This window comes from Pecten maximus, chromosome 16, assembly GCF_902652985.1.
Source record: "Pecten maximus chromosome 16, xPecMax1.1, whole genome shotgun sequence".
In the NCBI taxonomy this organism is placed as follows: domain Eukaryota; kingdom Metazoa; phylum Mollusca; class Bivalvia; order Pectinida; family Pectinidae; genus Pecten; species Pecten maximus.
The window spans coordinates 27,021,099-27,037,146 of NC_047030.1; the positions used below are offsets into that span (position 1 = coordinate 27,021,099).

General features: G+C 36.8%; 1 long non-coding RNA gene across 12 annotated transcripts; it reads right to left on the reverse strand.

The window, feature by feature from the left end:
• Positions 1-165: 165 nt before the first annotated feature.
• LOC117344956 lies at positions 166-14,412 on the reverse strand. 12 transcript variants are annotated; one of them, XR_004536309.1, is made up of 8 exons: positions 14,286-14,412; positions 11,861-12,082; positions 10,052-10,207; positions 8,269-9,134; positions 6,433-7,169; positions 4,720-4,861; positions 1,085-1,135; positions 166-667 (listed from the first exon to the last, which is right to left on the reverse strand). It is a non-coding gene; the product is annotated as an uncharacterized LOC117344956 (long non-coding RNA). The 12 variants fall into 12 exon arrangements; XR_004536311.1 differs by having other exon boundaries at positions 6,433-6,521; positions 6,717-9,134; XR_004536306.1 differs by having other exon boundaries at positions 6,433-6,521; positions 6,657-9,134.
• Positions 14,413-16,048: the final 1,636 nt, after the last annotated feature.

A 16,048-nucleotide genomic window follows, 5' to 3' on the forward strand; every position in this document is an offset into this window, starting at 1 on the left:
CAAACCAAATTTGGAAGTATTCCACCCAAGCGTTAAGGAGGAGTAGCGTTTTGAAAGAAAAAGTTTACGGACGGCGCACGGCGGACGACGACGGACGAAGCAAGATGACTATAGGTCATCCTGACCCTTTGGGTCAGATGACCTAAAAAAAACTTAAACACATGGTCGAGTTATTTCATTTTTAATATACATTGATGTCGACCTGATTTCCGTACCAACATAATAATACATCTCAGTAAGGTAGGTCTGGTGGACTCTGTTTTGTGTTTTGTGAAATCAACAGTACCACAAGTATGAAATCCACGTATTTGCTCTTGATAATCAATTAGCTACACATTAGAGACAGTGTTCATATTCTACCAAACAAGCAAATGTCTACTTAGTCTAATCTACCCACTTTTTGGAATTCATTTTGTCATAACTTGCTCAATATTTGACCATTGTTTTCAAGTGAACACTTGTTGAATAGATGAAACATTTCTCTTAATGTTGACATATAATAAGTAGGATTCACGACAGCAGCTGGGCTGGTGTTGTTTCCCATGGCTAAATAGGCTGATCTTGTTGCTCCTTTTCCTAAAATATTGAGAAACTGGAACTGCTGAAGATTCAATAGAAGGAAGATTGGCGTGCCTTTTGAGGATCTAATCACATTGTATTGTGAATTCTGTAAACAGAAAAAAACAATAAAAAGTGAAGATGAGCATGTATGTATTTAAATTGAATGCAAATTGAACTGTTTAGAATGTTGGAACAATTTTCTTTCTTTTATTGACTTCAGATATATGCTAGCTAGGTTATAGCAGCAACTTCATAATCTGATCATAACCAACTATACTGAGCTTAGTTTTACAAAAAAACAGTAACAAAACAAGATAAGTATGTGTGAATTAAAACTGGTTTAAAATCTTCAGATGATTTCGTGTTTTACCAGAATGAATTATTGGAATGTATGGTATTAAACCCAGTGATACTGTGAGCAGGAACTTGGAACAAATTTCCAACTCACGTTCTGTATATATGTATAAAATTCACACATTCATGAAATAAATATCAACAGGAAATGTTTGGAGAAATTACTAACCAAAAGGACTGAGTTGGATCCATTCCTCTGATTCATTTAACATTTTGGTACCTTTTTGAAAAGTAAAAATTTGAAAGATAAGATTAATTAATAAACAAGTGTTTCTTTACTTTCCTGTAATGTTTTTGAGCCCTGATGATCTGCATAAAAATCTAGAAATATTCATAAAACAGATTTAATTAGAGTGTTGGTCTACATGATATTCCTTTGTGACTGTGTTTTGAAATTTGAATCCAACTCGAAGAGTACAAAGGATTTTTCTTCAATATCTTATACTGTTTTGAAAACATTTACACAAAGTGTTCATTGAAAAGCATTCAAAGAAGATAGAAAATGCCAGAATTACCATTGTTAATAAACTAGTTATGGAATTGTTAGAAAAAATATCTAATTTTTCAATTTTAATTCTTCCACTTTCAAGTGAAGACAAACCATATAAAGGGAAATAACTCCAGACTTTTATCTCAGGTTATAAAACTTGTAGTTTGTGGGGTATGTAAAGATACAAGTATATTCTGAAAATAGTAACAGAGCCCTTGACTTTGACCAAAAACACTAAATTAGTCGTTTGTAATTGTGTAAATAATTTGAATGAAGCCACTAGAGGGCTGACAAACTTTGGTGTTACGTACGTTATGTACATATACAGACAGAGAGGGAAGCTATAATCCTCCTGGGTGTCACCTTTAGGGGACTAAAACTACATATTTTCTATTGTTGTGAGTTCTTGTTTTGGATGAACATCAGGCAGGATAGATACTGGCATGGACATCACACAGGATAGATACTGGTATGGACATCACACAGGATAGATACTGGTATGGACATCACACAGGATAGATACTGGTATGGACATCACACAGGATAGATACTGGTATGGACATCACACAGGATAGATACTGGTATGGACATCACACAGGATAGATACTGGTATGGACATCACACAGGATAGATACTGGTATGGACATCACACAGGATAGATACTGGTATGGACATCACACAGGATAGATACTGGTATGGACATCACACAGGATAGATACTGGTATGGACATCACACAGGATAGATACTGGTATGGACATCACACAGGATAGATACTGGTATGGACATCACACAGGATAGATACTGGTATGGACATCACACAGGATAGATACTGGTATGGACATCACACAGGATAGATACTGGTATGGACATCACACAGGATAGATACTGGTATGGACATCACACAGGATAGATACTGGTATGGACATCACACAGGATAGATACTGGTATGGACATCACACAGGATAGATACTGGTATGGACATCACACAGGATAGATACTGGTATGGACATCACACAGGATAGATACTGGTATGGACATCACACAGGATAGATACTGGTATGGACATCACACAGGATAGATACTGGTATGGACATCACACAGGATAGATACTGGTATGGACATCACACAGGATAGATACTGGTATGGACATCACACAGGATAGATACTGGTATGGACATCACACAGGATAGATACTGGTATGGACATCACACAGGATAGATACTGGTATGGACATCACACAGGATAGATACTGGTATGGGACATCACACAGGATAGATACTGGTATGGGACATCACACAGGATAGATCTGGTATGGACATCACACAGGATAGATACTGGTATGGACATCACACAGGATAGATACTGGTATGGACATCACACAGGATATATACTGGTATGGACATCACACAGGATAGATACTGGTATGGACATCACACAGGATAGATACTGGTATGGACATCACACAGGGATAGATACTGGTATGGACATCACACAGGATATACTGGTATGGACATCACACAGGATAGATACTGGTATGGACATCACACAGGATAGATACTGGTATGGACATCACACAGGATAGATACTGGTATGGACATCACACAGGATAGATAGTGGTATGGACATCACACAGGATAGATACTGGTATGGACATCAAACAGGATAGATACTGGTATGGACATCACACAGGATAGATACTGGTATGGACATCACACAGGATAGATACTGGTATGACATCACACAGGATAGATACTGGTATGGACATCACACAGGATAGATACTGGTATGGACATCACACAGGATAGATACTGGTATGGACATCACACAGGATAGATACTGGTATGACATCACACAGGATAGATACTGGTATGGACATCACACAGGATAGATACTGGTATGGACATCACACAGGATAGATACTGGTATGGACATCACACAGGATAGATACTGGTATGGACATCACACAGGATAGATACTGGTATGGACATCACACAGGATAGATACTGGTATGGACATCACACAGGATAGATACTGGTATGGACATCACACAGGATAGATACTGGTATGGACATCACACAGGATAGATACTGGTATGGACATCACACAGGATAGATACTGGTATGGACATCACACAGGATAGATACTGGTATGGACATCACACAGGATAGATACTGGTATGGACATCACACAGGATAGATACTGGTATGGACATCACACAGGATAGATACTGGTATGGACATCACACAGGATAGATACTGGTATGGACATCACACAGGATAGATACTGGTATGGACATCACACAGGATAGATACTGGTATGGACATCACACAGGATAGATACTGGTATGGACATCACACAGGATAGATACTGGTATGGACATCACACAGGATAGATACTGGTATGGACATCACACAGGATAGATACTGGTATGGACATCACACAGGATAGATACTGGTATGGACATCACACAGGATAGATACTGGTATGGACATCACACAGGATAGATACTGGTATGACATCACACAGGATAGATACTGGTATGGACATCACACAGGATAGATACTGGTATGGACATCACACAGGATAGATACTGGTATGGACATCACACAGGATAGATACTGGTATGGACATCACACAGGATAGATACTGGTATGGACATCACACAGGATAGATACTGGTATGGACATCACACAGGATAGATACTGGTATGGACATCTGGAAAAGAAGTGAAAACTTATTAAACTTCACCACATACCAATCAGTTTAAACTTAAGGTATATTCTGATAAATATTTGATTTTGAAATATAGCTCATCAACAATATCGACCAGATTACAAACATGATCCTTGAAATCAGTGTTGGCTCCAGTAACTCTGGCAAAGTCTTTGTTGTTGAGGACACCTGGTACTGAGATCTGTAAAGTGGTGGCAATTCACCGGTATCAACACTTACACAATTTTTTTTCTACAAAGTTAAGGTTGAAACTAAAAGTTGTAATTTAGTTGTGTGACAATATCTTGGGTAACATAGAACAGATAAAGAAGAACACTGTCAGAGGGGCCATGATAAAGTGCTACAAAGTGTGGAGAAATGTGTGCTGAGTAAAGTTATTGGTGTCAAGGATTACCAGACAACCACTGGAATAAGACATTCCTCCCACAGGGGACAGTGCTATGTCTCAGTGCTGAAGATGGTCATCACTTGAAACAATGTGTGCTCACCTCAGCACAGTGTCTTGAGAGCACCAAACTACTAACAAGCACTCAGAAATCAGAATCTTACAATCTTAGAAAACAAACCCAAAGATAATGACCTGTTACCATAACTTCCCGGCCAGGATCCACACTGCTGTTCATCTGTGTAACTTTGGTATAGCGGACTCTACAGTGCTGAGGTTACAGGCTGTCAGCAGTCCTGTGGTGAGTGGCTCAATTGTTGTCAATCCTATCACATACCTGTGAAAGAGACAGTAATATCATTAGCAACGTCAACGGCAACTCATGTTCAAATGAGGGGCCACGGTGGCCAAGTAGTTATCATGTCCTGACACTTTAACACTAGCCCTCCACCTCTGGGTTGCAAGTTCGAAACCTACATGGGGCAGTTGCCAGGTACTGACTGTAGGCCGTGTTTTTTCAATATCACAAAATCAGACGGTATCACATGCACGCCAAAGCATGTGTTCCCAGTTACATATAAACCTGGAGATTAGTATATGTGCTGAAAACAGACTGTGCTAAAAAAAACTGATAAAAAACTGTTTTGAGATGGATTTTGTATTTGAAAATGTGTACTTAATTTGTGCTTGTTTGGGATTTTGATGTAAATAATTGTTTTATCATGAAATTTATAAACTGACTTGAATTAAATTTTATTTTTCTTGTCCCAAATGATATATGTATATAATAATGAACATTTGACGTTGTTTCCATGTGACACTATTGTAGACTTGGACCATTCTATAGAAATACATGCTGCAAAGACTGGTGAAGCACACGGCTTTAGACAGAATAAAGGCCCTAACACAGCAGCAGTATCGCGCCCAGTGAACACTTTGGCCAACCCTATACAGGCACATCTTTTGAACCCATTACAGTTGTTACTGGAAGTTGATTTTGTTGTTGTAAGCCCGAGATAGTATAAAAGAAGATGATCCAATATATACCTGTGTCCATCATTTTATGCCAGGCGACCCCTCTAACGTGACAAAAACATTTTATACACCACTTTGTGATTACCCCATTGTTTGCAATTCGACTCTGATGGCTTACCCTGTGAAAAAGTCTTGAACTGTTCAAGAATTTCAAAAAACCTGTTCTAGCATAAATGTAAAATGTAACTTCGAACAATTTACTTTAGGAAGAATTGTTTCTCAGTTCTAGAACTGACAGCCCCCGTGAAAATTTCATGAACATTCATGAACTATTCATGAACTGTTCATGAACTGCTCATTGACTGTACTATTCCTGAGCAGATCTGAGAAAGGTCAGCTTTAAACAGAGAGGTTTGTGCAGTATTTCTATTTCAAAAGAACAATTCTGACTGTTTCTATCTGATGTCATATAAACATATCATCTTTCAATTTAATTGATAAATGAAATAAACTTTTTTAGATTTGTGAAAAGTTATTAATTTCCATACTTTCAAGATTAAACTGTAAAATTAAAATTCTGCAATGTCATTCTTGTAGACTAAGTAGTACTTAACACAAAACTTGTCAATTTATGAAAATCCTAAGTTACTTATATCATTTCCACGGGTGCCCCCCTTTGTATTCTTTCATTCCATTTTTATCAAATTTCTTGTTGAAAATGTCAGTATTCAGAATCCTTGACTTCTGACACTTTCTCAACAAAACTGAGTTTTTTGTTTATTCAAAATTGGCTTTACTGGTTTTTTTTGCCAGTTCTCATACCAGGAATTAATTTCTCCTTTGAGAAAACACTTAGAAATGTTCTCAACAGCACTATATTGATACCTTTGTGACCCCTTGTCCACTCAAATACAATGCCTTTGTCATTATTACCTCAAACCTGTCAAGGATTGACTACTGGGAGTCCGGTTTTTAAGTGGCATTTCCTAAAATACTTGCACTCTGGTTATTTCAACATCAGCCTGAAACATTAATTACAAACAAAAAATAGTTCACAAAGAAATGGAATCAAGCACATGGGTTCAGTAAAATTAATTCATAAACATATTTTGATGTATTTTACAACTGACGAATATAAAATTAATGGTCTTGCTCACCTGAAAGAATTCATTCAATGATGTCAAAATTAATTCAATGAACATAAAATACAGTTTAACCTCCGAGTCACAAAGTTGTTTCAACAGCTTCTCCACAATAGATGATCTCTTCATGGCTATTGAAGTAACTTGATAAAGCAGGCCAGAGATGAAGTGAAAGGGAGTAATTTTTTTGTAGTGGAACTGGACTGGTTCGATCATCAGCGACCAGGTAGGTGAATTGGTAGAGCATCCGTCGAGTGTTTTGAGTTCCAGATTTGAGACCTCGGTCTGGCCATGTTAATTGCCCTCCTCTTACATTTGGTACTGTTGACCTCTCTAAGTGAAAGCTATAGGAGATTGAGAGGCTTCCATGGAGCTAAACAACCTTGGTTGTAGTTGTCTTTGGGGCAAAGGCTTTATGAAGGGGGTGTAGTGATAAAGTAGAGAGTATAAGGTCACCTTACTAGCTCAGACTAGTGACCACTTCGCAGAACTCCACGAAAGTGGAGTATTATCTCTTGGGGTTTGGCACTGTAAAACGAAAAATCAACAGAAAATCAAGGTAATGAAACAATGTTCAGAACATTTAGCAACAACTTTGATTTATACATATGACATAATAACTAATATGAGAAATGAAATACAAAAAGTGCAGTACACATGCATTTGGTGTTAAAACATTTTTGAGATATGTAGGATGAACACCGGATGATTACTTGTTCCTGGCATCCCCAACTATACACGGTCCCAATGGTGATCTAAAGGATGAAGGTGAAAGTTAATATCAGGTAGTTCAGATCCGTCTTCCCCACAAATTATTAACACCAAATTAAACATGTTTGTTTTTGGTTTGGTTTGTTTTTGTTTAACGTCCTATTAACAACCAGGGTCATTTAAGGACGTGCCAGGTTTGGAGGTGGAGGAAAGCCGGAGTACCCGGTGAAAAACCACCAGCCTTATATGGTCAGTACCTGGCAACTGCCACATGTAGGTTTCAAACCCACAACCAAGAGGTGGAGGGCTAGTGTTAAAGTGTCGGGACACGTTAACCACTCGGTCACTGAGACCCCATATAACATGTATACAATTGGCACCTTTCCTTGAATTTCTGTAGCAATGTCATTAAATAAATCTCTGGACATGAGTGTCACTGGATGTTTTTCCTTAAGAACTGTATCCGACTTCTTATTTCAATAAGAAAGTCCTGTTTATTTTCCCGAAACCTTGATCTCGGACATTTCCACCTTTTTCTTATTTCCCTATCAGCTCCAAAAAGAATTTAAAGGTTGAACCTACATTTCTAACCCTCAAACTGTTTACTACATTTTATGACTCGTCTCTTGATTTCCGTGTTGATACACCTCATTTTATTCTGACAATGACTTTGACAAGTTTCATACACACTTTCTTAAATTCACTAAAGTTTTTTTTTACTTTTCCAAAACATTTATCACAAATAAACAAGAGAGCCCAGAAGGATGTTGGCGCCTAACATTCAATGATCTTTATTGGTTCTGTATGTCAGACTCATCTTCTCTCTACTGTTCCCTTCTTTCTTCTTTTTTCCTCTTAATAATCCGATAACATGCAAGAACAAGTGGAACCTACACGTGAAGTTTGAGAAGCATACCTTCAATTCTTTTCGAGAAATAGCAATTACAAACTTCAATTCGCACCTGTCTGCCATTTTGATTTCCTGATCAAAAACGAAAATAAATTTAGCAATCTAGGTACCAAGGGGAACCTACACATGAAGTTTGAGGAATATCCCTCCAGTACTTTTCAAGGAATAAAGATAACAAACTTCAATTCTCAATTTCAACATGGCCAAACATCAATACATGAAATTTGAAGAATATCCTTCCAGGCCAAATGTCCATACATGAAGTTTGAGGAATATCTCTCCAATATTTTAAAGAAATAGTTATAACAAGGATTATTTACAGACAGATGGACGGACTGACAGACAACTGACGGACCATGACTCAGGATGATTTGAAAAGAATGCATGTTCATAAATAATAGCTAAAAACATGTTATTTTTGGCCCCTATGTTAGGACTGAAACGTTTGGTTTGGTTTATTGTGTTTAACGTCTTATTAACAGCCAGGGTCATTTAAGGACATGCCTGGTTTTGGAGGTGGAGGAAAGCCTGAGTACCCCGAGAAAACCAGGACCTACAGTTAGTACCAGGTTTCGAACTCCCAACCCAGAGGTGGAGGGCTAGTAATAAAGTGTTGGGACTCCTTAACCACTCGGCCACCGCGGCCCCTGGACTGAAACCACAATTAATTTTACTACAAGTTTCATTAATACATTGAAATTCATAAAAAAAATATCCATAGCTTTCATACACAACTTCTGTGTTACCTGACTAAGAACTACATCTGAGCGACAAACTTTTTAAATATCAAACAGCATGTTGGGCATTTTCTGGACTTCCATGTAGATCCCACCGTCAATCAATGTAAGGGAGACAATCATTCACAGGATCACCTGAATTGAATAGAAATGGCAGAAAAATTAGCAGAGACAGTTTTGAATGAATCAAGAAAGTCTATGTGTATGTTTCTTTTTCCACCTTAAATCAACCGGGGGTTTGTAAGATAAAATTCCATATCTCCTATTCCTGGTCTGTGGTCCCTTACAAATTCTTCAAATGTCATTTTCTTGGATAAGCACAGAATTTTCTTATACATATGCAGCGGAACTGAACTAGGTCAATCATCGGTGACCAAGTAGCTCAGTTAGTAAAGTGTCCATCTAGAGTTCAGAGGGTCCCCGGTTCAAACTCCGTTCTGGCTGCTTCATTTTCTCATTCTCCTGTTACATAATTCCTGACCTTGCCAACACTAATGGTTAAAGCATTGGGAGTATACTAAGCAAGGGGATAAAGGAGGGAGGAATGTAGCAGCACTGGACTGGGTAGATCATCGGTGACCAAGTAGCTAAGTTGGTAGAGTGTCTGTCTAGAGTTTGGAGGGTCCCGGGGTCGAACTCTGATCTGGCTGCTACATTTTCCCTTTCTCCTGCTACACATGTATCTTGTATGTGTGAAGTTAAAAGTAATCCTCAATTTTAAAATTTGAATCAAGGTGTAGGTATTTTGAAAGCAACTAATATAAGAATTGGCTCATCTCACACAAACTGTGTCCCCTAAACAATTAATAATAATCAATTGAAAAAAAAATCAAATTCAAATTTTCAACTCAATTAAGTTATTCATTAAAACATTTTCCATAATAAATCTGGCATGAGAAAATAACCCTCGCACGTAAAGTTTAATGGAAATCAGCCAGAGAAACATGGCCATAAATAATAGCTAAAAACACCCTCACACTTGACCGAGATCACAATTAAATTCTACTGAAGTTTGATTGAAACATCTAATTTCATTGAAAAGTATTCCATACCTTCATAGACAACTTCCATCTTACTTTACCAAGAACATCATCTGAGCAGAAGTGTTTAAGTTTCAGGTTGTTGGGCAGTTTCTGGCGCTAGGCATGTACATTGTACATATATCCTAACATCAATCAATGTAAGGGAGATAATCGGCCACATATTACCTGTATTGAAGAGAAATGACATTAAAATTTTCATTGACAGTTTTAGACATTAAAGATGCTACACGGCTGACATCCAATACAATACATGTCACGAAAATGCATAAATTTTCATTAACAGTATCAAAACTATTTAAGTAACACCAACAATTGAAAAAAATGACAACATGCAGTGTCCCAATAAAGATAGTTTTAAAGACCTCCAGTTATAAACCCACCAGCGTAACCGATCATGTTGACCTTTGATTGACACTCAATATTGATGTAGGGGAAATAGGTATATTTCATATGTGTAATAAAAAGAGTTGAGCAAATTTAAATTTGACTAAAATGTAATGTTTGAACCAAGCACAAGAAATGTTCTAGGCTAATGTTCTCATACTTCATTTCAAACATAAATATTTCAAACATGCTCCCTCCATGTCAATTTTGTATTTCTGAGAGTCTTAACATAACAACACTTACTTCACTAATGGACAAATTTTAATGAGGTCTATCAGCGGTGATAGTGGAAGAGCAGTTTTAGTCCATGCATTCTTCATACACCATTTTGGATGTTTCAGCCACCCACTAAGTGTACGACAAAAAAAACCCATGTATTTTAGATATATCGGCTATAAATCCAAAGGGCCTATGACATTACATATTACAGGACAAAAAAGTTAGCATTGGTTTTCAATTAACATTAATATATACTACCACATCTGAGGACATTTTTTGTGTGGTGCAGCAGAACAAGAGGCACTGAGGACCTGCATCGCTCACCTAGATATTTCAGTAGTTTTGGCAAAATACTCTAATTCAAGTTATTGGGCTCCCTTATCCTCCAAATTTCATCAAAATTCATTCAGTTGTTCAGGAGCACTCCACCCTCTGGCATTCAGGAGAAGATTTAAAAGAAATGTTGATGGGCCAGGTGAGTGAAAAGACTGTTGATAATAATATTATAACAAAGGCCAATAACTCTGTAAGTTAAAGTTACCTCCCCGAGCTACATGTATTGTTGTAAGGCTGCACACAAAATTTCATCAAACCTAGTTAATATTTACTCAAGTTATTGTGTTCACAAGGTCCAATAACATTATATACAAAGTCAAATAACTCTGTAAGTTTCTGTCAAATAATTCCCAGTTTCAAATCCAGATTTTGTTGATGCATGGCTGAATACAAATTTTCATAAAACTTGTTGATATTTACTCCTGTTATTGTGTTCACAATGTATTGTTGACAGACAGACAGACAGGCGGACGTCAGATGCCACAACTTGGCACAAGCTCACATTGGTCCTTTGGACCGGGTGAGCTAAAAATAGATTCTGATCTGTCGTGTTGGTCAATCTTTTTAATGTTCATCAGTTTTTTTTATGTGAAAAAAGTTTCAAACTGATTGGAAGGCAATGCTTCATGTTCTAGCCAAGCATAATGAAATGGCACCATGCTAGAATTCAGGTATTGAGAGTGATATATATGTATGGACGTTTGAATATGGAACTTTTATCAATCTTGTCACGGAACTCAAATTTACAAAGCTACAAGTCCCTCTGGATAGGTCACATTACATATAGCACAGTGCTTACCCAAGGTTAGTGTTGTTGGCGAGAATATTGACACTAACACAATTTTGTGGCATTTTCAGCTGAGGATACTACTGTTATACCTGTAAATGGCTGGCCTCTTTGTTTTGTAGCTCTGCGTACCATGTAGCTGTTTCCTGATCTAGATCTGGCATATGGAACATTCCTTACTACAGCTTGGACCGACATTTCACAATCATCTGAATTTGTAGGTGGATTAGTTCTCACTACCAGTTTCTGCCTCTGGTCCAGCGATTATCAGTGCTGAGGCTGCTTGTCTAACACATTTTGATGGGACATTCTTACTGAAAATCAAAAAGGAAGATATTCATCATTTTACAATGATATTACATATTTGTTTTTTAAGTGCTTGTTTTTTAGTATTCATGGTTTAAGTTATATTCTCTCAAATATTTCATTTCACAATCTTTATAAATCTTAAGCAAAATAAAACATGAACACATACATGTACATACTAGATATATATACAATACGCATGACTGCATATTATTTTATTAATGTGCATGGAAGTAATTTTTCTTTCAATTACTATATTTTGTATATACTGTATATGTTGTGAATTGTTAAATAATTCTTATCAAAATGATATCAGAATGATTTTTTCTTTATCATTAGAAGTGTTTAACATGTTTCTTACATTTAGCGACTGTCCCTTCAGTACAAAATATATACTTGTGTTTTTACAGCAAAAAGTTGTAAATAGGCCTATAAGAGAATTATGAAAAAAATTGTTTATGTGTACCCAAACTCATTTAGGTTATAGCCATTTTGGTAATTTGAAATGAACACTTCTAAACATATAGTTACAGTGTAATTAGTTTCAAACTCATACAGTTATAAAATAAATACAAGTCGCCACGGTTCACCAGTCACACTTTTGCCCCACCTTATTACGGAATATTACGAGTGTTTCGGTCAGGAAACAGCTGAGATGTTAGATTGTATTCCACTCGGGGAAAACAAAAGTGTTTTTTGACGCAAAATAAGTTCACCTGTAGTGAATAGGAGATGGAAAGTAATCAAGTACAGGGCTTTTTCTCACTTGTTTGGGATGGGACCTTTCCGTCTCATTTTGGGAAGAAAATTAGTGAATTGGGAAAGATTTTTCAGGTGTAAACTGCAAAGTTTGGGAATTTGGCTGAAATATGAAATAAATTTAATTGGGAAGTGGGTCCATTAACGGCCCCAAAAAGACCTCATAAAAAGGCCTCAGTTAGAAAACACTCAAATAACCAGATACTATAGACATGGGCACAGGGGTGACATGGAAATTAACGCTGGCTAAGGTAAATGTCTAAAGAAAGTTATATCATGTGTGATATAGTCATCTCTTTGTTTTCGCAGAATTATTTCACATACAGTAGTATATATATGTGTCTGGTTCAGTAGCCCTTTTTCCATGCCAAAGTCAGTTATATTTAAAAATGTAACTTCTATTTGATGAAAACTTCTGATTATTCAATTAGACTTTGCCACATAACTTGTGAAATTAACAATTTTAATGTGATTTTGACATTGTTTTTTTTACGTTTTACGTCCGCTATGGGAGGTAATCAGGAGGGTGATTTCATTGATATATGTATAGAGAATACATGGTCAGTGTCTTAAATATAAGCTGTATTTTGGCGAGGGTCAAGAAAGACAAAAGTGGCGAGCCAAAAATACAGCTTATAGACACTGACCATGTTTTCTATTCATCCTGCAACAATAGAAAAATGATCATCAAAAATAATCATTTTGAAGTGAAACGGTGTCAAAAATGACAGAAATATGTTTGCCTTTTAAACGTTTCACTTTGAAGTCGGTCAGTCGAATTGATGCACATGCTAAGATTCCAAAATACAGCTGTTTTCCGTCACTGCCGTATACAGCAAAAATATATATGGTGGGTGTATTCCGACAATGTGGTGGCAGTTGCAGGATAAATAATAATAATTACTAGAACGTTAGTTTTAGTTGTAATGAATAACTATTTAACTATTTTACGTATTTTTTACGTTTTTTTGTTGCCCACTTGCATTCAGTTACTTGAAAGCCCATTGTGCTAATTATAACGCCCAGTTTTGGGCAAAAAACAAAACCCCCATTTTGTTGACAATGCTGTTTTTGGGGTCAATCGAAGAGGCTACCATTGTGTTAATAAAGCCCGGTTCTTTATAAACTTAATACACACTTCGACCACGGCATGAAAATACAGTGACATTATGAGAGATAGGCAATGTACGCTAAAAACAATAGAGCATTTAAATATAATTTTCAGAATGGCGTTGTTCTGGACGCTAAACTTACAAAAATAATCATGGCATATTTTTAAAGTTATACCACAGCAGAGTCCTATAGTATATACTATAGGTCTCTGACCACAGTGACCTAGGTTAAACAACTTGTTCATATTGCCGTGTTGGCATCAGATGGCCGTAATAAGTCACCATACCTACATCGTCTATTGATATACAGTCAAACCTGTCTATACCTATATCGATATACCTTGACTAAACCTCCAGATAAGGCTGATACAAATCGTCAAAACCTAGCCGTCTTTTTTGTTTACGAACACCCGCCTTCTCTCAACTTTGACCTTCTTCCTCTGGAGCTAGTCGTTTGTAGTTTCGTATTTCAGGGGAGAAATAATTTTACGTACAACTGCACCATCTATCGATAAAAACGCATTCGACATTGGCCTACTTCGAATTTATTGAAATCGTAGAGTTAAAATAACTCGGTGAAACTGGTATGTCACTTGTAGATTGTATTATTACCGTACAAACATAACGTAACCGTCACACTACCCAGGAGATCTATATACTAATTAAGTATATATATTAAGTCTCTGACTACCCGAACTTTGTAAAATATAACACTTTAAAGGACTTTTACTTGTACTTTTTCGGCATAGCCGTATAATTTTCTTTTGGCCCCGGATATGACGCGACAGGTGGCGTTACTGGTCAAGATGAAGTATGTGATTGGTCAATGTAGCGATAAATGCAAAATGCAGACATGCAGTTAAAGACGAAATAAAAGTGGATGTATCTATTCAAATGACACATTAATAAAATCATATTCCTGATTCAAATGCAGACTTATTATCACCAAAAATGTTTCAAGCTGAATTAATTTTGTTATCCGTGCTGAAACGCATTTATTGATTAGTTTGTTCAGAGACATATATCACATATATGTCTCTGGTTTGCTAATGCATTTTTACAAGCAGTTTTACATTATAACCACCAGCATTAAAACTATGCCGTTTATCTTTTTTAAAGATATTTCTTGTTCTTTCTAAATGTAATACTAGACATATACTCTCTATTGCAGGTATTACCGCCTGCTATGTATCATGGAACCCGTATTCGTCACGATCTGCTATGTAGCATGGAACCCGTATTCGTCACGATCTGCTATGTAGCATGGAACCCGTATTCGTCACGATCTGCTATGTAGCATGGAACCCGTATTCGATGGCATGCGATACCTCAACAAGAGAAAAGTATATGTATAGCAATTTACTGAGGCCATTACTTTCAGAGTGTGATGATTGAACCTTACCACTAGCAAATTGAACCAATGTACATACTTATAAAAAATAAAGCCAAAGGGCTAGGAGGTTGAAGCAATCCACAAAAAAATTAATCAAATTGACAACATCCTCACTGTACGACGCCGAACCTCGCAATGCCTTAACTCTACACGCCTCGTGTCCGAACCGACAAATCCACGTGTATTAAACTGCACCCTGAACGTATTGATTAATAAACAAGAATGCAGAAAACCGCATCAAAATCGGCCGACCCATTACCGAGTAATTGCGATTTGTCTCGAATGCCTCGTTTTGGTGACCTCTGACCTGTGACGTCACAGGTTGAACACGATCGTAGCCGCCATATATAGGAAATATATAGAAACAAATGTGAACACGTGCCTGAAATTAATGCGAATAAGACAACAAAAATGAAAGTGCTGAATAAACTCTCTGAGTTATATTTGTGAATGAGTTAATAGCAAGTGCTACCGAAACCAGGGACATATAATTTTCTTTTTAAACGGGCCATATATAACATGTAGCATCTCACTAATTTTCTCTCATAACGAGCCATATACAACATGAAACATTTTACTAATCTTCTATTATAACGGGCCAAATACAACGTGTATCATCTTATTTATTTTCTATTATAACAGGTCGTATATAACATGTATATTTTATATTTTTTAAATTTTTTATTTTAACGGGTCGTTGTAACATGTAT